This window comes from Pelophylax lessonae (assembly GCF_965119305.1).
Source record: "Pelophylax lessonae genome assembly, chromosome: 7".
Lineage (NCBI taxonomy): Eukaryota > Metazoa > Chordata > Amphibia > Anura > Ranidae > Pelophylax > Pelophylax lessonae.
The window spans coordinates 285,862,789-285,888,712 of record NC_138774.1 but is presented as its reverse complement, the minus strand read 5'-3'; the positions used below and the strand labels follow the sequence as shown (position 1 = coordinate 285,888,712).

Here is a 25,924-nt window from a genome sequence, read left to right as displayed (position 1 = left end):
GTGCTGGGGCTCTCAGTCTCAGCCTTCTATCCTCTTTTTGATTTTATTTTGAGTATTTTTCTCTTTCTTTTACTTAGCTGTTCTTTTTCTCAGCATTAGTTTAGTTTCTTAGGATGAAGAGGATCATGCGGAGCTGGGTCTCGGACTGGCCACCCTGGATCCCAGGGTTCAGGGCCAGGGGCTTCCCAGCCTGCCATCGAGCGTTCAGCTCAGGTTTCCCTGGCATATTGAACGACCCATCCCTGTTCGCTGCAGGGATGCTGCCTGTGAGGTGGCTACCTCACCGGACGATATTTGCGGTTTTGCACCACGGTTCCACTGCATCCTGGCTGCGACACTCCCTGTCCTCAGTGCAGCGGTTTGGTCGATGGAGAAGGCTCCCCACGCCATCCGGACTGGTAAGTGCAATTCTATGTGGGGACCTGTCTGTTTTTGGGTGTCAGTCTGTGACTGTGTGACCCTGCATGTCTGTGTATGTGCTGAGCTCCCTGTCAGATTCCTGTGTGGAATAGCTGCCTTTCTGTGGGCTGCGGCTGTGAGAGTATGGGGCAGACCGGGCTTAGACATGCTGTGCGGCGGCCGCTACTGCGGCCCGCCATTTTTTTGCGGCAAATTATGGTGACCGGCCCTGTGTGGTACGGCGCGGTGTTTTGGCGCCAAACGCCGCCATTTTGGCGGCGATCGATCATACAACCACATGTCGGGGCCATTTTCTCATTGCCTGAAAATCCTCAGCCGAGCGGCCATGTTTGTGTAGCCTGCATAGGCTTTATAGGGCGGTCAGTCATTGCATCACTTCCTTTTGCTCTGGAACAGCGATCGGTGGCAGCAGCCTGTGTGGTCTCTCCAGGTTTTTACCTTTCCTTTTCCTGTATTCTTTGCCCAGTGTCCTTATCCCTGTGGGGGTCGGATTATACAGTAGTGTGCGGTGGGCTACGCTCGCCGCGGTCTTAAAGGGGCAGTCCTCCTTTTTTCAATTATTGCTGGGGCATGTATTCTCAGGACTGCAAGTTTCCTCCCACCTTGGTGGGGGGCCAAGGGGCTGCTGCATCCCCCGAGGGGGCTGATCTGGATGCTATTGTGGCGAACCTGGCTTCTCAGGTGCAGATGCTAATGGCTGATCGATCCGCAAAACGGCCCAGAGTGTCTATTTCCTCTGATTCAGAGGGCGATGGGGCTGCTATGGCTGGAGTGCCCTTCTCAGGGTCTCGCTCATCTCTGGACCTTGGGGGGTCTGAGGGGGAGGCTGAGGTAGAAGGGGTTGATAATTCTCCCCCTGGCTCGCCTGAAGAGCTTGCACTCATGGATGAGTTGGTTGCTTCTATCAAGGAAACACTGCGTTTGCAGGATGAACCATGTCCTCCTGCTTTGATGTCCTCTTATGGGACGCAAAGGAAACGAAAAACAACGCAGGTTTTTCCTTGCTCTGCGGAATTTCAGCGCGCTGTTGATGAGCAATGGCGCAATTTAAAGAAGCCCTTTACTGTGCCAAGTAAGTTCAAGCTGCGTTATCCCTTTCCACCCACCACTGATGAGCGTTGGTGTGTGCCACCTCAGGTGGATCACGCGGTGGCGGTTTTGAATAAATCTACTGCGATCCCTGCTGAGGATACCCCGGTGTTCCGGGACCCTACGGACAGGAGATTGGAGTCTCTGGCCCGTCATGCTTATACGGTTGCTGGTTCTATGCTGAAACCTATTTTTGCTTCCATTATGGCAGCCCAGGCTATTGCGGATTGGACGCAGGTGCTCAGGCGCACCCTGGTGGCTGATTCTGCCCCGCCGACAACATTGGCTATGGTGGATCAAATTCATCAGGGTGTCATGTATTTGTGTGATGCGGACTTGGATTTGGTCCTTTGGCTGCACGCCTCTCGAGTGTGGCGGTATTGAACCGTCGCCTGATATGGCTGAAATGTTGGTCGGTTGACCAATCTTCTCGCAAGACTTTAGCTAATTTGCCCGACGCGGGTTCTCGCCTTTTTGGCGAGTCTTTGGATACTCTGATAAAGGGAATTTCCGGGGGTAAGAGCACTCTCTTGCCCCAAACTCATAAGAATAAGTTTGTTCGCGGTAAGAAGAATACCTCGTTTAGGCCCTGTCAGGGGTCTTTTCGTGCCTTTCGGTCGCACTATAAGGGCAAACCCTTCAAGGGCCAAGGCTCCCAGAAGAAGCCGTGGGCAGGTAAGCAGAAGTCCGGCCAGTCCGGGTCCGCTGCCCATACCAATTCGGCCTGAAGGGGCGCCCTCACCCGGTTCTGGGGTGGGGGGACGTTTGCTCGGTTTTCTCCAACCCTGGGTGGCCCGCATTCGGGACAGGTGGGTTCAGGAAATCGTTAGTTCTGGATACAAGATCGAGTTTCTCTCTCGGCCGGCGAGCAGATTTTTCCCCTCAAATCTTCAACTGTCTCCGGAGCGCTTGCAGGATCTGCACCGGGCGGTGCGGGACCTGCGGGCCCAGGGAGTGGTGGCTCCGGTGCCTCATCGGGACAGATTTTGGGGGTTCTATTCCAATCTGTTCACTATGCCCAGAAAGGAGGGCAAGGTACGTCCGATTTTGGACTTAAAAGCTCTGAACCGCTTTGTGCGGGTTCGCAAGTTCCGCATGGAATCCCTGCGCTCGGTGGTGGCTGCCCTGGTTCCGGGGGAATTCATGGCCTCCATCGACTTGAAGGATGCGTACCTACACATCCACATTTTCGAGGGTCGCCAGAGGTACCTTCGATTCGCCATTGCGGAGGATCATTACCAATTCGTGGCGTTACCCTTTGGTCTCGCTTCGGCTCCGCGGGTTTTCACCAAGGTGCTTGCGCCGGTTCTGGCTTTATTGAGAGCCCAGGGCATTTCTGTCTTGGGGTATCTGGACGATATCTTGATTTGGTCTGCGACCAGTCAGGGCCTGGTGGACGACCTGTCCATCACGATGCAGACTCTGCAGGAGTTTGGTTGGACGATAAATTTTCCGAAGTCGACGCTGTGTCCGTCGGTTCGTCTTCCCTACCTGGGGATGATCCTGGACTCTGTTCAAGCGAAGGTCTTCCTGCCGGAAGACAAGCTCCGGACGCTTCAGGACGAAGTCAAGTCCCTCAGGGACAATCAGTGCTCGTCCCTCCGGACGTGTATGAGGTGTCTGGGATTGATGGTCTCGGCTTTCGAATCGATTCCCTTCGCCCAATTTCACACGCGGGATCTTCAGGCGGAGCTCCTGGCCAAGTGGGACGGGCGTCCGCAATCTCTGGATCTGCGGATTTCGTTGCGCCGCCTCACCCGAAGGGGCCTTTTGTGGTGGCTCCAGTCCCCGGCGGTGTCGGGGGGCAAGTCCTTTCGTCCTTTGTCGTGGACGGTGATCACCACGGATGCCAGCCTGTCGGGCTGGGGTGGTGTTCTGGGCGTTCTTTCCGCCCAGGGAACTTGGTCGTAGGAGGAATCCTCCCTTCCGATCAACATTCTGGAATTGCGAGCGATAAATCTCTGCCTTCTGCGTTGGACGGACAGGCTTCAGGGCCGTCCGGTTCGGGTGCAGACGGACAATGCCACAGCGGTGGCTTACATCAACCACCAAGGGGGCACCAGGAGTGCCCGAGCGGCTCGGGAAGTGGCCGACATTCTGTCTTGGGCCGAGACGCACGTCCCGGCGATATCTGCAGTTCACATTCCTGGGGTGGAAAACTGGCAGGCGGATTATCTGAGTCGCCAGACCCTGGACCAGGAGGAATGGTCCCTTCACCCGGATGTCTTTCAGATGTTGTGCGCGAAGTGGGGTTCCCCAGATGTGGACCTGTTCGCGTCTCGTCTAAACAACAAGGTGGAAAGGTTCGTGGCAAGGATGCGCGATCCTCGGGCAGACGCCTCAGACGCGTTAGTGGCGCCCTGGCATCAGTATCGTCTGACGTATGCCTTTCCACCGATTCAGCTGCTATCCAGGCTCCTTCGCAGGTTGGCCTCGGAACCGCACACGGTGATTCTGGTGGTGCCATCCTGGCCTCGCCGGTCTTGGTACGCAGACCTCGTGAATCTGGCGGTCGACGCTCCGCGGCGTCTGCCTCTTCGAGAAGGTCTCCTGTCTCAAGGACCGATATTCCATCCTGCTTTATAGTCGCTGGCTTTAACGGCCTGGCTGTTGAAAGCCAGGTCCTGAAGGATAGGGGTCTCCCCCCTGAGGTCATTCCCACTTTGATCAAGGCTAGAAAAGCCTCTTCGGGGAAGATTTACTACCGTACTTGGAAAGCGTACTTTGCCTGGTGTGAGTCCAGGGGGTATTCCCCTCGCTCATATTCAGTGTCGAGAGTTTTGCCTTTCCTCCAAACTGGTGTGGACCAGCGTTTGGCGCTGGCCACGATTAAGGGTCAGATTTCTGCGCTGGCCATTCTTTTTCAGCGCCCGGTGGTGTCTAATTCATTGATTCGCACCTTTGTTCAGGGGGTGCGACACTTGGCCCCTCCTAGGAGGGAGCCTTTGCCTCCATGGGACTTAAGCCTTGTTCTGTCCGTGTTGCAACATGCTCCCTTTGAAAAGATCAGGGAAATCTCGTTGTCTCTGTTGTCCAAGAAGGTTGCCTTTTTGGTGGCGATCACTTCGGCTCGCAGAGTGTCGGAGCTGGCAGCTTTGTCCTGCAGCTCTCCCTATTTGGTGATTCACTTAGATAAGGTGGTCTTGCGACCTAACCCGTCTTTTCTTCCGAAGAGGATCTCGGAATTTCACCTCAATGAGGACATTGTCTTGCCTTCGCTTTGCGTGAAGCCTAAGCATCCGAAGGAGGTGGCTTTGCATTCCTTGGATGTTGTTCGGGCGATCAGGGTTTACCTGGCATCGACTAAGTCCTTTCGCAAGTTGGATTCTCTATTCGTCCTTCCAGAGGGACCTGGCATGGCGGCGTCGGCTTCTACCATCGCCAAACGGATCAGACAGACCATTGAGCAGGCCTATGCTTTGAGGGGGAAGGTTCCTCCCTTCCCTGTGAAGGCGCACTCTACCAAATCTCTGAGTACGTCTTGGGCCTGTTATCATCGGGCTTCTGTGGCCCAGGGGTTCTTCACGGTAAGAGCGGTAAAGATGTGGAATTCTCTTCCACAAGCAGTCGTAGTATCAGCAGGGAGCATCGATAGTTTCAAAAAACTAGTAGATGGACACCTTAAAGACCACAACATACAGGGGTATACAATGTACGGTTAAAAGCAAACACACGCACGCATCATAGGTTGAACTGGATGGACTGATGTCTTTTTTCAACCTTACTAACTATGTAACTATGTAAAGGTGTGTGAGGCGGCGACTTGGTCGTCCGTTCACACCTTCTCAAAATTTTACAAGGTGGATGTTCAGGCATCGGCAGATGCTTCCTTTGGCCGTAAAGTTCTTAGTGCGGCAGTGCCTTAGGGTCCCTTGTTTGGGTCCTTGGCTGTTGGGGTGTTTTTACCCCTAGGTTACTTGTTCTTCCTGGGTTGTTGCTCCTGTTGAGCACGTTTTTTCCTGTTGCCCAGTTGGTTTCCTTACTTTGGTAAGGTTCCTTTTTTCTGATGTGGGTACTGCGTTGCTTTAGGCGCGGCTGCGTTTTTCCCACCCCTCATGTCTACACTGCTCTGGGACGTCCCCATTAGTGAAGATTATGAAGTGGCGGCGACTGTCGGAGGACGTAAGAGAAAACTGAATTTTTGTAAAATCTTACCGTAAAATTCCTTTCTCTGAGTCCTCCGACAGTCGCCGCCCCCGCCCCTCTTTTTGGGGTTTGTTTATGTACTCTACTGCTATGCTACTGAAACTGAGTTGAGAATGCAGGAAGCAGGGAGGTATTGACTGAGGGGACCACCCCCTAGGGGTGTGATATGCTAAAAGCTTTGATATTAACAAATCTTGTTGCCTAGCTACTCCTGCGGAGCAAAGGTCAATTAACCCATTAGTGAAGATTATGAAGTGGCGGCGACTGTCGGAGGACTCAGAGAAAGGAATTTTACGGTAAGATTTTACAAAAATTCCGTTTTTTTTTTTTTTTTTTTTTTTATATATACTTTTGCCCTAAAAAAATCCCACATTAGGGGGCTTTGCCAATATAGTCTAGATCAGTGGTTCTCAACCAGGGTTCCTCCAGAGGTTGCTAGGGGTTCCTTGAGCAATTTCTGCCTCTCAGATAAGTTCCCAATGACACCATTGATCTTTTTAACTATCTGCAAGAAGGTAATACTTTCCAATGGCCACAAGTGTAAGGAGCATTCATCCCACTGACCATCACACTAATGTATCATGAGCTGTAAATATAGTCATTTTTAGCAGGGGTTCTCTGAGACCTGAAAATTATTTCAAGGGTTCCTCTATCTTGAAAAGGTTGAGAAAGGCTGCTCTAGATTATAGGGATGTGGGCATCATTTTCCATTATTTAGCAGCCATTTCTATTCTAGCCAAAATAATGTTCTAACTAAGATCTTGGGCACTTGGCTCAAGTTCCATGAAGGCTAATGGATACACTATGGCCTAGAAATCAGCGATGGTAAACCTTGGCACTAGGGATCGACCGATTATCAGCGGAGGTTACCGATATTGCCGATATTTCGGAAAGCGCTTGTACCGGAGTGATGCCTGCAGCTAGAGGCATCACCCCGGTACTGGCGTCCATAGCCGACGGTCGGCTGTCTTGTAATGATAACCAATGCGGCTGAGAAGCCACACGGCTGTCATTACAAGGAGCAGGAGGTGACATCCCTCCCCCCTCCCGCTGCCTTCCGCGGCTCGCCCCGGATCTCCTGTCCCACCGGGAGACCCGGCAACCAGCCTGCATGGCCGCCAAAGACTTAATCAAAGCCGCATTCGGCTCTGATCGGGTCTCCATGTAAAAACCCGGAAGTGATGTCATGACTCATGACTCATCACTTCCGGGTACTCGGCGCCAAATTCATAAAAATGACAGCATTCAAAACAGCCAAACTTGGTGTTTTGAATGCTTTTAAGTGCAGAGGGAGGGGTTTGGGGTCTTTTAGACCCCAGATCCCTTCACAAGAGTACCTGTCAATTTAAAAAAATATATACATTTTTTTTTTCCTCTTACGTCCTCCGACAGTCGCCGCCCATTCACACAGTCTTCACTAATGGGGTATTGCTTCCTCTCCGCAGGAGTTTCTAGGCATAAGACTTGTAAAAGAACAATTCATCTACATAGTCACACCCACGGGGGCTGTCCTTCTAGTCCAATACCCCCCTGCAATAGCCTCCCCAGTTTGTCTTCTGCCTAGCAAAGGAGTGGATAGGCTTCCCTGGGCTGGGGCTCCAGTCTCAGCCTTCTTCTTTTCTTTTGTGATTTATTTTCTGCAGAAATGTCATTTTTCTTTACATTGCTAGCTGTTTATTTTGTCAGCTCTAGTTAGTTGGATCTTCCGATGAAGACGGGATTTGCGGAGCTGGGAATCGGACTGACCGTCCTGGTTCTCCAGGACAGAGGGTCAGATGGAATCCCAGCCTGCCATCGAGCATTTCGCAGGCTGTGTTCATCCTGGCCTCGCAAACGACCCATCCCTGTCCTCAGGGATGCAGCCTGTGAGGTGGCTACCTCACTGGACACAGCATAGGTTCGTCCGTGCACTACTAGTGTCCTGCGTTTTTGGCTGGCGGAACTCCCCTGTCATCTGAAGGTGGGCGGTTTCCCGTTGATATGAGGCACCCCACGCCATCGGGTACAGGTAAGTACACTCTGTGGGGCCTCTGTCTGGGGTCGGCAGTCCTGTGTGTCTGTGGTGTCCCCTATGTCTGTGCGTTTTTGGCTCCCTGGTCCCGGTGCCTGCGGGGGTCTTATTCTCTCACAGCAGCACTGTGTGAGGTTTTGGGGGTCCGTCTCCTAATGTCACTTTAGGGTGCTGGAGACGCATGTGGCGACCGCTGCGGGGTTAAAAAACGCCGGTCCACCATTTTAGGTGTGGGCAGCATGTCTGGCTTCTTTGTGGGCACTTATACAGCATGCTATGTAGTGTATTTTGGCGCCTTGCGACGCCATCTTGTGTGTGGCAAACGATTGTTCCGAGCACATGTCGGCGGCCATCTTGGCGAAGCCTCCCATTAGTTTCAATAGGCATCCATTTTCCCTTGGTCTGCAGCCTCAGTTCAGCCTCCGGCGGTGACATCACTTCCTTCTTTCTCTCAGAGCCGACCGAAGGAGCTGGTAACCACTTGTGGGGTTCTGTCCTGCTGTTCCTTTCATTTCCTATTTTGTGCAATCTTCCTGGTCAGTTTTGTCCCTGCGGGGGGTCTGTGTGTCACAGTCCTTATAGCGGTGTGCTGCGGGGGTCCGCCGCGCTCTTAAAAGGCCAGTACTCAAAAAAAAAAAAAAAAACTTTTTTATTTCTGCTATGGAATCCCAGGACAGCAAATTCCCTCCAGCTTTGGTGGGGGATTCAGGTTCCTCTGAATCCTTTACCCTGACTACTTTGTCTGCTGTTGTGGCAACTTTGGTGTCAAAATGGATGTGCTGATGTCTGAACGTGCTGCTAGAAAAAGGCCTAGGGTTTCCTTTTCTTCTGATTCTGAATGTGACATGGTTGCTGTAGGTAGCGTGGCCCTTACGGGGTCCGAGGGGGAGGCGGAGGTTGCAAGGGTGGATGATTCCCCCCCTGGGACGCCCGAGGAACGCGCAGCTATGGATGCGCAGATTATTGCCGTAAAGGAAACACTACATTTGGAGGATGAGCCCACTCCTCCGGGCGTTGTGTCCTCGTTTGGCACACACAGGACCCACAAGGCGGCGCAGGTTTTTCCTTGCCCCGCAGAGTTTCACCATAAGGTGAATGAGCTATGGCGTAATTTGAAACACATCTTCGTGGTGCCTAAGAAGTTTCAACTCCTCTACCCTTTTGCGGCTACTACGGTTGCGCGCTGGTGTGTGCCTCCTCAAGTGGATCACACGGTAGCCAGATTGAACAAGGCTACTCTGGTCCCCACAAAGACTCTCCGGTGTTTAGGGACCCTACTGATAGGAGGCTGGAATCTCTTGCCCGACATTCCTACGTGGTGGCGGGTTCCATGCTCAAGCCTATTTTTGCCTCTGTAATGGTGGCTCAGGCTGTGGCGGATTGGACCAAGGTGCTCAAACGCACCCTCGTGGCTAATTCTGCCCCCCCCCCCCCACTACCGTGGAGATGGTGGATCAGATTTATCAAGGGGTCATGTATTTGTGCGATGCGGCCTTAAATGAGGCCCCTTTAGCTTTGGCCTGTCCAGTGTCACAGTGATTAACTGTCAACTAATCTGTTTGAAAAGCTGGTCGGCTGACCAGAAATCCAGGAAGACGGTGGCTGATATCCCCTATGCGGGGTCTCGCCTTTTTGGGGAATCCCTGGATGAATTGGTTAAAGGAGTCACTGGGGGTAAGAGCACTCTGCTGCCCCAGATCCCTAAGGGTAAGTTTTTCCGCGGCAAGCAGGGCCCCTCCTTTAAACCTAATCAGGGGTCCTTTCGTGCCTTCAAGGCGCAGAATAAGGGAAAACCCTTCAAGAGCCAAGGTGGCCAGAAAAAGCCCTGGTTCGGCAAATAAAAATCCGGCCAGGCAGGGACGGCAGCTCAGTCCGCCTCTGCCTGAAGGAGCGCCCTCACCCGTTTCAGGGGTGGGGGGACGTTTGCGTGGTTTCCTCTAACCTTGGCGGCTCCGAATCACGGACAGGTGGGTTCAGGAAATCATTCGGTCAGGGTACAAGATCGAATTTCTTTCGCGGCCGGCAGACAGATTCTTTCCCTCAAATCTTCATTTGACACCAGGGCGGTTGCAGGACCTGCGTCAAGCGGTGCAGGATCTCCTCGCCCAGGGGATGGTTGTCCCGGTGCCTCATCGGGACAGGTTTCGGGGGTTTTATTCGAATCTGTTCACTGTGCCCAGAAAGGAGGGCAAAGTGCGCCCAATTTTGGACTTAAAAGCTCTGAACTGCTTCGTGCGCGTTCGGAAATTCCGCATGGAATCGCTCCGCTCGGTGGTGGCCTCCCTGAATCCGGGGGAGTTCCTGGCCTCGATAGACCTGAAGGATGCATATCTGCACATCCCCATTTTCGAGGGTCTTTAGAGGTACCTCCGCTTCGCTATCGCGGAGGATCATTACCAGTTTGTGGCGTTGCCTTTCAGTCTCGCTTCGGCTCCAAGGGTCTTTACCAAAGTGTTGGCGCCTGTTGCGGGCACAGGGCATCGCGGTCTTGGGTTATCTGGACGATCTCATGTTAAGATCGAGCGTCAGTCAGAGCCTGTTGCGCGATCTGTCCACTACGATTCAGATGCTCCAGGAGTTCGGTTGGACAATCAACATTGAGAAGTCGACCTTGTCGCCTTCGGTTCGTCTCCCGTATCTGGGAATGATCCTGGACTCTGCTCAAGCAAAGGTGTTCTTACTGGAGGACAAGCTCCGGACACTACAGGACGAAATCAGGTTCTTCAGGGACAACGAATCCTCGTCACTCCGGACCTGTATGGGGTCCCTGGGTTTGATGGTGTCAGCCTTCGAGGCGATACCATTTGCACAGTTTCACACGCGAGCGCTCCAAGTGGAGATCTTTGCCAGGTGGGACAGGCTGCCTCAGTCATTGGACCTGAGGGTGTCTGAGTCGCCAGACCAAATTGGATCTATTGTGGTGGCTTCAGTCCCCGGCTGTGTCGGACGGAAAATCCTTCCGGCCGATTCTGTGGACGGTGATTACCACGGATGCCAGCCTGTTGGGCTGGGGTGGAGTCCTGGGCAAAATGTCTGCCCAGGGCACTTGGTCGGTGGAGGAATCCTCCCTTCCGATAAACATTTTGGAATTGAGGGCGATCAGGCTGTGCCTGATCCATTGGTCGGATCGTCTTCAGGGCCGTCCTGTACGGGTGCAGACGGACAATGCCACTGCGGTGGCTTACATCAATCACCAAGGGGGCACCAAGAGTGCCCCGGGCGGCCCAGGAGGTGACCGGCATTCTGTCTTGGGCCGAGACTCATGTCCCGGCGATATCGGCAGTTCACATTCCGGGTGTGGAGAATTGGCAGGCCGACTATCTTGAGCCGCCAGACCCTGGACCAGGGGGAATGGTCCCTACACCCGGAGGTGTTTCAGATGCTGTGTGCGAAGTGGGGATCCCCGGATGTGTATCTGTTCACGTCTCGGCTAAACCACAAGGTGGAAAGGTTCGTGGCTAGAACGCGAGATCTGCTGGCAGACGCCTCGGATGCGCTGGTGGTGCCTTGGCGTCAGTATCAGCTGATGTACGCCTTTCCTCCGATTCAGTTGTTATCCAGGTTCCTTCACAGGTTGGCCTCGGAGCAATCACTGGTGATTCTGGTGGCACCGGACTGGCCTCGCCGGTCCTGGTACGTAGACATCGTTCACCTGGCCGTAGAGCCTCCGTGGCGGCTGCCAATGCGAGATGGTCTCCTGTCTCAGGGACCGATCTTCCATCCTGCTTTACAGTCGCTGGCTTTAACGGCTTGGCTGTTGAAAGCCGGGTCCTGAGAGACAGGGGTCTCTCCTCAGAGGTCATTCCTACTTTGATCAAGGCTAGAAAAGCCTCTTCAGGTAAGATTAATTACCGTACATGGAAAGCTTATTTTGCCTGGTGTGAGTCCAGGGGTTTCTCTCCTCGTTCCTACTCGGTGACGAGGGTGTTGGCTTTCCTCCAGACTGGTGTGGACCAGCGCCTTGCGTTGGCCACGATTAAGGGCCAGGTATCTGCCCTGGCTGTTCTTTTCCAGCGCCCCGTGGCGTCTCATTCCTTAATTCGCACCTTTATTCAAGGTGTGCGTCACTTGGCCCCTCCTAGAAGGGAGCCTTTGCCTTCATGGGACTTGAACTTGGTTCTGTCCGTGTTGCAGCGTTCCCCTTTTGAAAACATCAGGGAAATTAGGGTTTACCTGTCGTCGAATGAGTCCTTTCGGAAATCGGATTCTCTTTTTGTCCTTCCTGAGGGACCTCGGAAGGGTATGGCTGCATCTGCAGCGACCATTGCCAAATGGATCACACAGACCATTGTGCAGGCCTATTCGTTGCGGGAACGGGTTCCTCCCTTCCCTGTCAAGGCGCATTCTACCAGATCGGTGTTCACCCTTCGGGCGGCGTAACCTCATTCCTGTTTACAAGGAGTCTGCAAACCCGGAAGGCGCGCTACCCACGGCGTGGAGCCTGGGTCCCGGTTCCGAAGGGTGAACACCTCCCGTTTGTGATATGCTGTGTATCCAGTACGGACATCTGAGTGCAATATTTTTTATGTGTGTAATAAAGCGAAGTTCAAACGTTATCACACTAGTGGAGTATTTCTCTTCCTCTACATGTCCTATACTTGAGTGGTCCTGAGGCAGTGTTTCGGTCTTGGAAGTTTGAAGGGAAGCTGTTACTACTTGTCTGTTTGCTCTGTCACGAGAGTGACTGAGCCTATGGAGTCGGTGAGTGGGCATTGCTTATCCCCCTTCAGAGCACAGTGGTGACGGTTTGGTGACCCCATACATCTACACCTACAGTTTGCTTCTTCATAACCGATGCTTTGTGGACTATTGCTGCTTATCACTTTTGAACTGTACTGCATTGGTGATCTATTTTGCTGTACATTGTCAGTGTTAGCTGACGATTTGGTAGGGGCTGCACTGTGTTTCTCCCCCTTGCGCTACAGGAATATATACCATCTGTGTGTTTTTAGTATTCTTTTAATTGGATATCGATCGATACTTGGCACCCCCCCCCCCAGATGTTTTGGAACTACATTTCCCATGATGCTCAACTACACTACAGAGTGCATGAGCATCATGGGAAATGTAGTTCCAAAACATCTGGGGTGCCAAGGTTCACCATCACTGGCCTACATATTTAATGTTGTTCTGTTCTTTTGTACTGTTCTTATCATTTTACCTTTTGTTAATAAAGGAACGTGGGTGCCATCCCTGGCCAGACTAGGAAAGAGCGGGACGCCTGGAGTGTAGACAGTCGAAATTCTTGGATTCAGGTGAGGGTTGATAAAAAAAAATTTGCCCATTTGCTTGTAAATAGCATTTGTTGGTTGGGTAAATATCAGAACACTAAAGAGACTATTTATAACAAATTGCACCAGTCCAAACTGTAATTTAGGGCATGGTGGGCCCACTTTTATTGAACAAAACAGAAATTTTTTATACACCTCAGTTGCCCACGCAGGGGTTTCCACTTGTAGCGCTACCCCCCCCCCCCCCCCCCCCGTAGCAGCCGCTGGTTGCATTGGGTCCTCTGTTCTTACCTTGACCTCTACAAAGACCTCTGTACCTCTGACACCTTGGGTATACCCATCACAGACACAAATTGACAAGGTTTGGTAAATGCCTCAGGGTCACCCTGAAATGAGACTCGAGACCTCGGAGTATGATAACAAGTTATATTAAAGTGGAGTTCCACCCTGTTATTTATCTTAAAAGTTTTAGTTCGGGCTGTCCATTCTCAACAACAATTGGGCATTTTTTTTTTTGGTGTTTCTTACCTTATTTTTAGGGCAGTCTAATGTTCACTTCCTCCTTCCTCCCCCCTCCTCGGCCGTGGCCGCCGTCGTCACCTCCTGTTCTGCATTGCCTCATGGGAGCTGCTTGTAAACACTTCCAGAAGGCAATGGGCAGTGACGTGGGCGGCCGGCCTCTCCTCATATTCCTTTTTTTCCAAACCGAATATAACTCATGAGAGGCGGAGTCAAGCGCGTCCGGCACCATCTTTAAGAAGGGAAACACTGATATTTTTGCCAGTGTTACCCTCAGATCGTTGCAGACCGATCGGCGCTTTTCAGTTGTCCATAACATACAAGGGCATGATTCTATAGTCCTTAGAGCTAACTAAGAACAATATAACTGAATAGGCAGCAAAAGCACAGAGCAAAGCAAGTTATCAGCTCACTAGAATCCTAGCAAGATCAACGGGTATTTTTTGAACTTATCAAACATATACAAACAAAATGCTTTCAGCTGTATGTATATATGTATATATATATATATATATGTATGTATGACCAAAAAGGTGCACATAAGAGAAGTAAATTCTTCAGTTTAAATATATTTTAATAAAGGCACTGTGATTTCAGGGAGGTGGGGAAGGGATATAGAGGGCAGCAACTTCCTCCTCAGCCGACGTCTCTATAGCAACCTGTACTATGCCTAAAGCCTAGTACTGCCCATGTGCAGGATTTACTGCTGCATTCTGGGTAGCCAGAATGAACAGCAAGCAGGAAGAAGGTCACTAAGTCTTACACTGCGGCTTCAGATGCCCTTAGTAAAGATGACAACACACAGGCAGCAATTTTAAAAGTAAGATTTTCACTAAACAAATACACTGTTCAACTCATAAATATGCAAATAGCGGTTTTGTCAAGCGAGATGTATTAATATTAATGGGCTATTTTTGTTAAAAAAAATATTCTGAGGGTGGAACTCCGCTTTAAGAATATGAGTAGTCAGAAATAACAGGAAATCACAATGCAGTACACGTTTTAGCATATCCAGTTTCAAATATTAACCACTTTAATACCGGAAGGATTTGCCCCCTTAATGACCTGGCCCTATCTCTCCTACGTCCTCTGACAGTCGCCGCCCACTCATACAGTCTTCACTTATGGGTATTGTCTTTATCCATAGGGGTAAACTAGGCAAAAGATTTTTGTTAAAATCATACATAAAAGCATTTGCATGTACACACCCACAGGGGGCTGTCACTCTTGACCATACCCTCATGCTAGCAGCATTCTCAACTCAGTTTCTTTTGCCTAGCTAAGGGGTAGACAGGCCTTCCCTTGCTGGGGCTGCGGTCTCAGCCTCTCTACTTTTTCTTATTTCATTTTATTTCTGAAAAAGTGTTTTTTCTTTTTCTCATGATAGAATTGTATTTGTTCCTGCGCTTAGTTAGTCAGATCAGAAGACTACAGCGTTTGTGGAGCTGGGAATCGGACTGGTTGTCCTGGTATTTCAGGACAGAGAACCTTACGGAATCCCAGCCTGCCATCGAGCGTTTAGCAGGCTATGCGTACGCTCAGGCCTCGCAAAAGACCTGTCCCTGTCCTCAGGGACACTGCCCGCGAATGTGGCTACTTCGCTAGGATGACTCTACTGCGGTACGCCGCGTGTAGCTAGCGTCCTGTTTGGCTGACGGTACCCCCACCACCTGGGGTGGGAGGCTTCCCGTCTCACGGCGGCACCCACGCTATCGCTGGTCGGTGAGTAACCCCTCTATGTGGGGGGTGTCTGTGGGGCCTCTGTGTTGGGGATGACTGTGATGTCTATTATTCCCCTCATATCTGTCAGTGTCCTTCCTGGTCTCTCCCTGTCCCTGTGGGCACTATTGCAGTTCTGCCACGCTGTGGGGGGGTCGCGGGGGGTCCCTCTCCCCGATGTGTGCCTTTTGTGTACTTTGTGGGGGTGTCAGACATGTGCGGGCGGCCCGCTGCAAAAAAATAGCGGGGCCGCCATTTTTTTGCGTGGACGCGCTATTCAGCTCCATTATGGGCTCTGCGCTCCTCCCTGCAGCAATTTCGCGCCCTTCTGGCGCCATCTTGGATGTGGCACGGTCCTTCCTATACATAGGCTCGCCGGCCATTTTACCGAAGCCTCCCCATTACATTACAAAGGCAGCCATTTTCTTTTAGTCTGTGTCCTCTAGCGGATGACATTTCCTTTATTCAGACTGCAGATTGTTCCAGCAAAGCGTGGAGGTTGTATGTATGCCTTCTGGGGGTCTTTTAGCTTCCCTTGGGTCCTTTTTTTCATGCTGGCCGTCACTTTCCTGTTGGTTGCTTGTGACACTATTTCATTGCTGCTGCGGTACCTTGCGGTGCGATCCGCATCGGTTACTATTTAAAGGGCCAGCGCTTTCCAAATTTTCATTTGATTTAATATGGCTTCCCAGGATAGCGAATTCCCCCCAGCTCTGAGCAGAGCTCCCTTGACGCTGCACTAGCAACTTTAGCATCATAGGTGGATCTGCTGTTGTCTGAATGGTCTTTTAGGATATGGGCCAGGCCTTCACCTTCTTCTGATTCAGATTCTGATATGGTTGTCACGGACAGTGTACCCTCTGCGGGGTCTCAGTCCTCCCAGTCGGAGGGGAAGGGGGAAGTGGAGGAGGGGGAAGTTTCCCCCGCCAGGGCTGCCGGAGATCGCGCTGCTATGGCTGCGCTCATTAGTTCTGTAACAGAAAGGCTGCATTTGGAGGATGTGCCCCACCAGCAGGGTAACTCGGTCATCCTTTGGGACCCGCAGACCCGGAAATCGGTTCAGGTTTTTTCCCTGTCACGCCGAATTTCATGCAATGGTGAATGAACATTGGCGCAATCTAAAGCGCAACTTTGTGGTCCCTAGGTGATTTGAGTACCGTTATCCCTTCACGTCTCCCACGGATTCGCGCTGGACTGTGGCCCCTAAGGTGGACCACACTGTGTCCAGGTTGAATAAGCCACTCTAATGCCCGGTGTTTTAGGGACCTGGCGGACAGATGGGTGGAGTCTATTACCCGCCACTGCTATATGGTGGAGGGTTCCTTGCTGAAACCCGGGTTTGCTTCAGTTCTGGGCTCTCAGGCTGTGCTGGAGTGGGTTAACGTTATTCAACGCACCATGCAGGCGGATTCTGCTCCCCCTGTTACGATGGCCATGATGGAACAGGTTTATCATGCTGTACTATACCTGTGTGACACGACCTGGGATGAGGCCCCTCTGGTCTCACGTTTGTCTGCATGCGCGGTGCACATCCGTCGCATTGTGCGTTTTTTAAAAAAAAAAAAAAACCTGTCGGCTGACCGTTTTCCTAAGGGACGGTGGCTGACTTCCCTTATGCGGGGAACAGACTTTTTGGGGGATCCCTGGATGTGTTGGTTAGGGGGTCACTGGGGGTGAGAGACTCTTCTACCCCAAGTGGCAAAGGGTAAATTCTTCCGCGGTAAGCAGGGCCCTTCCTTGAAAACCAACCAGGGGTCTTTCATGCATTTAGGGCACTAGACAAGGGCAAACCCTTCAAGGGCCCGAGTGGTCTGCAGAAGCCCTGGGCGGGCAAGCCGAAAGCTGCCCGCCCTAATGCACCGTTCCAGTCCGCCTCCACCTGATGGGGCGCCCTCACCCGCTTCAGGGGTGGGGGGGGGGACGTGTGCGTGGTTTTCCCCAACCTTGGCTGCACCCGATCGGGGTGCAAGATCAACTTTCGATCACGCCCGACAGACAGATTCTTCCCCTCAAATCTTCATTGAATCCCGGATCGTCTCCTCGATCTCCATCGGGCGGTGCAGGTTCTGCTCGCCCAGGGGGTGATTGTCCCTGTGCCTCCTCGGGACAAAATGTCGGGGTTTTTTACTCGAATCTGTTCACGGTGCCCAGAAAGGAGGGCAAGGTATGTCCGATTCCGGACTTGAAGTTTATGAACCGCTTCGTGCGAGTTCAGAAATTCCGCATGGAATCTCTTCGATCGGTGGTGGGGAGATTTCCTGGCTTCCATCGACCTCATGGATGCGTATTTACACATCCCCATTTATGAGGATCATCAGAGGTACCTCCGATTCGAGATTGCAGGAGTTCGTGGCGTTGCCTTCGGTCTCGCTTTGGCCCCAAGGGTGTTTACCAAAATCTTGGCTCCTGTCCTGGCCCTGTTGTGGGCGCAGGGGATTGCAATCCTGGGATATCTGGACGATTTCCTGTTAAGGTCGAGTTCCAGTGCGACCTTGGTATGCGATCTGGCTACCACGGTTCAGATACTCCAGGAGTTTGGGTGGACCTTCAACTTCCAGAAGTCGACGTTGTCCCCTTCTGTCCGGCTACCCTACCTGGGGACAGTGCCATCTTAAGAGCATTAAAGGGCCCCGGGCAATGCAGTTCACTGGGGCCCTGCCTACACAATCACCCTCAAGGCTAAAAAAGCTAATTATATTTATTGGTACAGCAGTGCCAGGCTAATGACAGCTTCCAAGTTCAGTGGGTGGGTCCGGTTAACACACACACCGACGGGAGTCAGACTCGACTGTCCTGTGTGTGCCTGTTCATTGGAGGCGGACAGTCATTCCTGCAGTTGTGGGCTCCCCCTCCATGGCCCAAGTGACCGGACAGCAGTGCAGGGCTGACAGGCGCTTGCCACCTGCTAAGTTCGGCGGCTGGATGCACACGGGAATCGGAACCAATGCTTGGCTGGAGCTGGGTCGCTAGGCAGGTGGGGCCCTCGGTGCAAGTGGGGCCCCCGGGCAACTGCCCAGCGTGCCCATTCGGTAAGATGGCCCTGCCTGGGGATGGTTCTGGACTCTGCTCAAGCAAAGTCTTCCTGCCGGAGGTATAACTCCAGACTCTACAGAGCGGGGTCAGGCCCCTTGGGGACAACATTCCTCATCACTCAGGACCTGCATGCGGGTCCTGGGGTTGATGGTGTCAGCCTTTGAGGCGATTCTATTTGCACAATTCCATGGACGGCAATCGCCACGGATGCCAGCCTGTCGTGCTGGGGTGGTATTCTGGGCACTTTGTCTGCCCAGGGCACTTGGTCGGAAGAGGGATCCTCTCTGCCGTTAAATGTGTTAGAACTAAGAGCGATCAACCTATGTTCTTTGCCTTGGTCGGGTCGTCTGCAGGACCACCCTGTGTGTGTGCAGACAGACAATGCCACTGCGGTGGCATGCATCAATCACCAAGGGGGCACCAGGAGTGCCCGGTGGCCAAGGAGGTGGCCAAGATTCTGTCATGGGCCGAGACGCGGGTCTCTGCACTTTCGGCAGTTCACATTCCGGGTGTCGAGAACTGGCAAGCCGACTTTCTGAGCCGCCATACCCTGGACCAAGGGGAATGGTCCCTATGCCCGGAGGTGTTTTTAGATGCTGTGTGCACAATGGGGATCCCCGAACGTGGATCTGTTCGTGTCTTGTCTCAACAATGAGGTGGGAAGGTTCGTGGCAAGAACTCGCGATCCTGTGGCAGACGCCTCGGACGCGTTGGTGGTGCCGTGGAATCAGTATCGTCTGATCTATGCCTTTCCTCCGATTCACTTGTTGTCCCGGTTCCTTCGCAGGTTGGCCTCGGTACCAAAAGCAGGTGTTCCTAGTGACTCCAGACTGGCCGCGCTGGTCCTGGTACGCGGACATCATGCAACTGGTCGTCGAGCCTCTTTGGCGGCACCCCTCACGAAATGATCTGCTGTCGCAGGGGCCGATCTTCCATCCTGCTTTACGGTCGCTGGCTTTGCCGGCGTGGCTGTTGAAAGCCAGGTCCTGAGAGATCGAGGTCTCTTGTCGGCGGTCATTCCTACCCTCCTGAAGGCTAGGAAGGCCTCTTCTGGTAAGATTTATTATCGTGAATCTCCGGGTTTCCATCCTCGCTCCTTTTCAGTGGTGAGGGTGTTGGCCTTCCGGCAATCTGGTGTGGATCAGCGTTTGGCGCTGCCCGTGGTTAATGGTCAGATATCAGCGCTGGCTATTCTTTTCCAGCGCCCTCTGGCATCAAATTACTTGATCCGCACTTTTGATAAAATCTGGCTCCCCCTAGGAGGGCGCCGTTAGCTCTTTGGGACTTGAATCTGGTCCTGTCCATTTTCCTACGTCCTCCCTTTGAAAATATCAGGGAGTTTTCTCTGCTGGCACTGTCATGGAAAGTTGCCTTTTTAGTGGCTATCACATCTGCTCGCAGAGTGTCGGAGTTGGCGCCCTTGTCCTGCTGCTCTCCCTACCTAGTTGTCCTTAGGGACGAGGTGGTCTTGCGACCTCATCAATCCTTCCTTCCTAAGGTGGTTTTCTGTTTTCCATCTAATTGAGGATATTGTTTTGCCTTCGCTGCGTGGGAAGCCTAAGCACCCTAAGGAGTTTGCCTTGCATTCCTTGGATGTTGTCAGGGCCTTCAGGGTCTACCTGTCGTCTACTGAATCCTTCAGAATGTCTGATTCTCTCTTCGTCCTTCCTGAGGGACCTCGGAAGGGTACGACTGCGTCTGCGGCAACCATTTCTAAATGTATCAGGCAGACGATTGTACTGGCCTATTCGCTTGGGGAACAGGTTCCACCTTTCCCTGTCCCGGCACACCCTACCAGGGCGGTGAGTGTGTCTGGGGTGTTTTTTCGCCATCAGGCGTCGGTGTCCCAGGTGTGCAAAGCAGAGACTTGTTCGGCCGTGCATACCTTTACCATATTTTGCAAACTTGATGTTTTGGAGTCGGCCGATGCCTCCTTTGGCCGCACAGTTCTGAGTGCGGCTGTACTTTAGGGGGACGTTACAGTTTTGCGTCTGTCCCTTCCTGTTGGGGGATTAACCCCCTGGTTTTTTGCTTTCCTGGGGTTTGTTGCTCCTGTTGAGCTTCCTGTTACACAGTGTTTTTTTACCTTTATCTTGGCGATAAGGTTCCTTCTCTGACCTGGGTGTTGCGTTACCCTTGTGGCGGTTGCGTTCCCACCCCTCAAGTCTACACTGCTTTGGGACGTCCCATAAGTGAAGACTGTATGAGTGGGCGGCGACTGTCAGGACGTAAGAGAAAACAGAATTTTTGTAGGAACTTACCGTAAAATTATTTTCTGAGTCCTCTCACAGTCGCCGCCCCCGTCCCTCTTGGGGTTGTTGGATCTATATACTGCTTGCTACCAGCCTGAGTTGAGAATGCTGCTAGCATGAGGGTATGGTCCAGAGTGACAGCCCCCCTGTGGGTGTGTACATGCAAATGCTTTTATGTATGATTTTAACAAAAATCTAGTTTACCCCTATGGATAAGGACAATACCCATAAGTGAAGACTGTATGAGTGGGCGGCGACTGTCAGAGGACTCAGAGAAAATATTTTTACGGTAAGTTCCTACAAAAATACTGTTTTCTCTTACGTCCTCCGACAGTCGCCGCCACCTCTAAGTCATCACTATTGGGTATGGACTTCCGCTCCGTAGGAGTAGCTAGGCATAAGACTTAGTCAAAAGAACAAAGACATTTGCATATACACACCCATGGGGGCTGTCCCACTAGTCAATACCTCCCTTGCAGTGACACTCCCAACCCAGTTTTTTTTTCTGCCTAGCATCAGGAGTAGTTAGGCTTTCCCTGTGCTGGGGCTCCGGTCTCAGCCTATCTAATCTTTTTTTTCTTTAATTTTCTTTAAAAATGTCAGTTTTTTCTTTGATCTATTAGCTGTTTATTTGTCAGCTTTAGTTTCTATTCGGCTCTTTTGATGAAGATGGATTCTTGCGGGAATCGGACTGGCTGCCCTGGTTCTCCAGGGCAGAGGGTCAGAGGGACCCCCAGCCCGCCATCGAGCGTTTGGCCATGGTTCGTCCTGGCATTATGAACGACCCATCCCTGCTCGCAGCAGGGATGCAGCTGTGAGGTGGCTACCTCACTGGACGCATCTGCGATATTGCAGTGCAATGTCCTTGGCAAACGGCATTCCCTGTCAGATGGGGACAGCGGCTTTCCGTTCTGAGAGGCACCCCACGCCATCTGGTACAGGTAAGTACTTCTGTGTGGGGCCTCTGTCTGGGGTGGCAGTCCTGTGTTGCTGTGTGTTCCCCATGTCTGTGTCGCTGTGGGCTCCCTGTTGCGATCCCTGTGGGGGTCTTTATTGATGCAGCTGCTGTGCAGTATGTATTTGGGGGCCCCCTCCCTTGTGTCACTTCGGTGTGTGTTTGGGGGTGCAGACTGTGTATTGCGGCGGGCCGCAGCGGGGAAAAACCGCGCGGTCCGCCATCTTTGTTTTGGGCAGCATGTCTGGCTTCACTATGGGCTGATTTGCATGCTGTTTTGGCGCCATTCGGCACCATCTTGTGTGTGGCAGGCCGATCGTTCCATGCACATGTTCGGCGGCCATTTTGCCTGAGTCCCCCATTGAGTTCTATGGGCAGCCATTTTCCCTTGGTCATTTGCAGCTTTAAGTTCAGCCTCCAATGACATCACTTCCTTTCCCTCTGGTACAGCGATCTAGGTGGTAACACTCTGTGGGTTCTGCAGGCTGTCTCTTCCATACCCTTCTGTTTTTGTCATTCTGGCTCAGTTTTATTCTCCTTTTGGGGTTGTTTGTCACTGTGCATATAGTGGTGGGCTGCGCATTCCGCAGCGGTTTTAAAGGGACAGTACCAATTTTTTTGCACTGTTACTTTCCTTGGGGCGATGGAATCTCAGGACAGCAAATTCCCTGCAGATCTGGTGGGGGGCCACAGTCCTGTGCTGCGGCCCCTGTTGTGCCTGATTTGGCTGATGGCTGAACGTGCTGCTAGGAAGAGGCCCAGATTATCTCTATCCTCTGATTCAGATGGTGATATGGCTGCTGCGGCGGGTGTGCCCTTTTCAGGGTCTCGCTCATCTTTGGACCCGCCGGGGTCTGAGGGGGAGGCGGAGGTAGAGGGGGTTGATGATTCTTCCCCAGGGTCGCCTGCAGAACGCGCGACCATGGATGAGTTGATTGTTTCTGTAAATGAAACTCTACAGTTGAAGGATGAGCCCAGTCCTCCGGGCGTTGTGTTCTCATTTGGGACACACAGGACCCGCAAGTCGGCACAGGTTTTTCCCTGTCCCGCTGAGTTTCATTACACTGTTAATGAACTGTGGCGCACTTTAAAACTTCCATTCATGGTACCTAGTCGGTTTAAGTTGCTTTATCCTTTTGCACCGGCTACGGAATCGCGATGGTGTGTGCCCCCACAGGTGGATCACACTGTGGCGGTGTTGAACAAGGCTACCTTGATTCCTACTGAGGATACCCCGGTTTTTCGGGATCTCATGGACATCAGGTTGGAGTCTCTAGCCCGCCATTCCTACACGGTGGCGGGTTCCTTGCTCAAACCTGTTTTCCTGTCCGTTCTGGTGGCTCAGGCGGTGGCTGATTGGACGGATTAAGGTACTTAAGAGCAACCTCGTGTCTGACTCTGCCCCACCTGCCAGGCTGGCTATGCTGGATCAAATTCACCAAGGAGTCATGTATTTGTGCGATGCGGCCTTGAATGAGGCCCCTCTGGTAGCACGCCTCTCTAGTGTCGTGGTGCTTAACCGTCGACTGATCTGGCTGAAGAGCTGGTCGGCTGGCCAGACGTCACGGAAAACAGTGGCTTATTTTCCCTATGCTGGTTCTCGCCTTTCTGGCGAGGCGTTGGATACCTTGGTAAAAGGCGTCACGGGGGGCAAGAGCACCATGCTACCCCAGAACCCGAAGCACAAGTCCTTTCGTGGCAAGCGGGGTTCCAACTCTCGACCCAACCAGGGGTCCTTTCGTGCCTTTCGGAATCAAACCAAGGGCAAGCCCTTCAAGGGCCAGGGTAGCCAGAAGAAGCCCTGGACAGGCAAACAGAAGTCCGGCGGTGCCGGTGCGGCGGGTCAATCCGCCTCGCCCTAAAGGGGCACCCTCACCCGTTTCAGGGGTGGGGGGCCATTTGCGCAGTTTCCTCCAACCTTGGCTGCTCCAAATTCTGGACAGGTGGGTTCAGGAAATCATTAGATCAGGGTACAAGATCGAATTCCTTTCCCGGCCAGCGGACAGATTTTTTTCCCTCAGGTCTTCAGTTGACCCCAGGGCGTCTGCAGGACCTGCATCAAGCGGTGCAGGACCTCCTTGCCCAGGGGGTGATCGTCCCGGTGCCACATCGGGACAGGTTCCGGGGGTTTTATTCCAATCTGTTCACTGTGCCCAGAAAGGAGGGCAAGGTGCGTCCGATTCTGGACTTGAAAGCTCTGAACCGCTTTGTGCGGGTTCGAAAGTTCCGTATGGAATCTCTCCGCTCGGTGGTGGCCTCCCTGAGTCCAGGGGAATTCCTGGCCTCTATAGACCTGAAGGATGCGTATCTGCACGTCCCCATTTTCGAGGGTCACCAGAGGTATCTTCGGTTCGCCATAGCGGAGGACCACTATCAGTTTGTGGCGTTACCTTTCAGTCTCGCTTCGGCTCCAAGGGTCTTTACCAAGGTGCTGGCGCCTGTTCTGGCCCTGTTGAGGGCACAGGGCATTGCGGTCTTGGGATATCTTGACGATCTCCTCTTAAGATCGAGTGCCAGCCAGAGCCTGCTGCGCGATCTGTCCGTTACGGTACATGGACCATCAACTGCATGGCTGAATCCACATCGCACAGACATCGCATGTGATTTGCACAGCAGTGCAGTGCGAATCATATGCGATGTCTGACATCGCATATGTGTGAACTGGCACTCAGTCGCCTTACAGTGAGAAGGCTAGGGCCTAGGCTACAATGCAATGACGGTAAAATAACTATGAACTCTAGACTGAACAGGGTAACAAGCGCTCTAATGCAGTCTTCAAAGTAAATCTTTGGCCAGCCACATTGGAGCTCTTGAAGAAGTTTAACCACTTCAGCTCTGGAAGGTTTTACCCCCCTTAATGACCAGACCATTTTTTGCGATTAACAATTGCGTGGTCATGCAACGCTGTACCGAAATGCTATCGATGACCTTTTTTTCCCACAAATAGAGCTTTCTTTTGGTGGTATTTGATCACCTCTGCGGTATTTCGATTTTGTGTTATAAACAAAAAAAGAGCGACACTTAGGGAAAAAAAAACAATATTTTTTACTTCTATAAACCATTCCCCAATAAAAAAAAAATGTAAAAAATCTAATTTTTTTTGTTTGTTTATAGAGCAAAAAATAAAAATCGCACAGGTGATCAAATACCACCAAAAGAAAGCTCTATTTGAGGGGAAAAAAAGGGACATCCATTTTTTTTGGGTACAGCGTCGCACAACTGAGTAATTGTCAGTTAAAATAATGCAGTGCCGTATCGCAAAAAATGGCCTGGTCATTAAGGGGGAAAATCTTCCGGTCCAGAAGTGGTTAAGATGAAATGATTCCAGGTGTACCTCTGCAGCATTCAGATAGCAGCACCTCTGTGATGCAGCATCAGCCTTTTAGATAGACTCAGCAGCGTCACAGCAGAAATCAGCAGGTCTCGGTCTCCAGCTTCTCCAGGACTAAGGCCTCAGGGTGAACGCTGGCTCCCGCACATGGTGAGATGGACTCTGGCTTGTCTTGGGAGATGGCAGCAGCTTTACCCATTCTTCGGAACTGACAGGCACTGTCTCTACTGTAAGGCTCAGTCTTCTACTTTATCTTTCTCCCTGTCTCTCTCCCAGACAGGGCCTGCGCTTCTTCACACACCAGTCTCCTTTCCCAGACTCCCCTCTGGCTTCCCTGGTTCTCTAATTTATATAACCCCCTCCCATACAACAGCAGACTGGTCTTTGAAGTCCGTTTGGGTTGTTTTACCATTGGAGTTCTTTCTGACTGGGACCACAACTCCCAAAATGCAATCCTCCTAGCTGATGAATAATCCAAGTTCATAAAGCTCCATCTTGTGGCAGAAAAAAAGGAACTTCTTGCAATAAAGATTAACTATGATAATGCATTAGTAAACCTGCACATTTCAGTTATAATGAGCCTTTGTTACACATCATAAACATGAAAAGTCAAATGAAAATGCTGAGACACCTGGCTCCCTTGTCAGAAGCACCGCTGCTCTTCTTACCATTTTCTCTGAGCTCTCCTGGTTCACTTGGCTCACTTAGCTTTTAGTTGCAGCACCCTGCTGCAGGGCCCACCCCTAGCCTCTGAATACGGGTTCTCCTAACACCCCAATAGGAGTCCATCTGACCCCTGAAACGAGACCTCCTGGCTTGGGCTCCTCTGAACACCTAGGTGAGACCCTCTGTCTCCTGGCTGCTGGCTGGGGCTCCTCTGACCCCTGGGTAAGACCCTGGGGCGCCTGACGCCTTGCTGGGGCAACTCTTAACCTCCGGCTGAGACCTGTCTCTTGACTCCTGGCTGGAGCATTGCTGTCACCTGGGATGAGGCCTTCTGTCTATTGGCTCCTGGCTGGGGCTCCTCTGAGCCCTGAGTTAGACCTCCTGTCTCTTAGCTTCTGACTGGAGCACCTCTATCCCCTCGGAGGAGACCTTCTGTCTATTGGCTGAGGTTCCTCTGACCCCTGAGTTTGAACTCGTGTCTTCTGGCCCCTGGCTGAAGCACCTCTGTCCTATGGGTTGAGACCTTCTGTCTATTGGCTCCTGGCTGGTGCA

The 25,924-nt window shown here is 52.1% G+C and overlaps 2 protein-coding genes across 2 annotated transcripts in view; both read left to right on the top strand.

Annotated features, from left to right (window-relative positions):
• MPP1 (MAGUK p55 scaffold protein 1) overlaps nucleotides 1–25,924 on the top strand; it is an 894,076-nt gene that overhangs the window by 297,754 nt on the left and 570,398 nt on the right. The gene's annotated exons all lie outside the window — the stretch shown is intronic.
• The window catches only part of LOC309559857 (uncharacterized protein), a gene marked incomplete at its 3' end in the record, with an annotated part of 183,408 nt that continues 170,384 nt past the window's right edge, over nucleotides 12,901–25,924 (top strand). The window contains exon 1 of the mRNA XM_082263282.1: nucleotides 12,901–12,921. The remainder of the gene's footprint in view (nucleotides 12,922–25,924) is intronic.